Here is a 421-nt window from a genome sequence, read left to right as displayed (position 1 = left end):
AGAGAGAGAGAGACACAGACACGCACAGAGACAGACACAGACACAGACACACACAGAGAGAGACAGACAGACACGCACAGTGACACAGATACGCACAGTGAGGCAGAGACACAGATGGGCACAGAGAAAGAGAGACGCACAGAGAGAGAAAGAGAGAGAGTGAGGCACACAGAGAAAGAGACACATACACAGAGAACAGTCAATACGGAGGGCATTTCAGCCCCAACAATAGCTTGTAAGTGTGTCAGTATTTACAGGGGGGTCCTGGGGAGGTTTGGGGGGGAGTGTGTCAGTATTTACAGAGAGGGACACGGGGAGAGACAGAGAGAGAGAGAGACAGAGAGACGGAGGGAGAGAGGGAGGGAGGGAGGGAGACAGGGGACAGAGAGAGAGGGATGGAGGGAGAGATACGGGGGAGAGA

At 53.7% G+C, this 421-nt stretch overlaps 1 protein-coding gene across 1 annotated transcript in view; it reads right to left on the bottom strand.

Annotated features, from left to right (window-relative positions):
• LOC125487695 (serine/threonine-protein phosphatase 2A 56 kDa regulatory subunit epsilon isoform-like) overlaps positions 1 to 421 on the bottom strand; it is a 3,858-nt gene that overhangs the window by 3,027 nt on the left and 410 nt on the right. The window lies entirely within an intron of this gene.

Source organism: Rhincodon typus, chromosome 43 (genome assembly GCF_021869965.1).
Source record: "Rhincodon typus isolate 14 chromosome 43, sRhiTyp1.1, whole genome shotgun sequence".
Taxonomy (NCBI): Eukaryota; Metazoa; Chordata; class Chondrichthyes; order Orectolobiformes; family Rhincodontidae; genus Rhincodon; species Rhincodon typus.
This window is presented reverse-complemented; position numbering and strand designations above follow the sequence as displayed.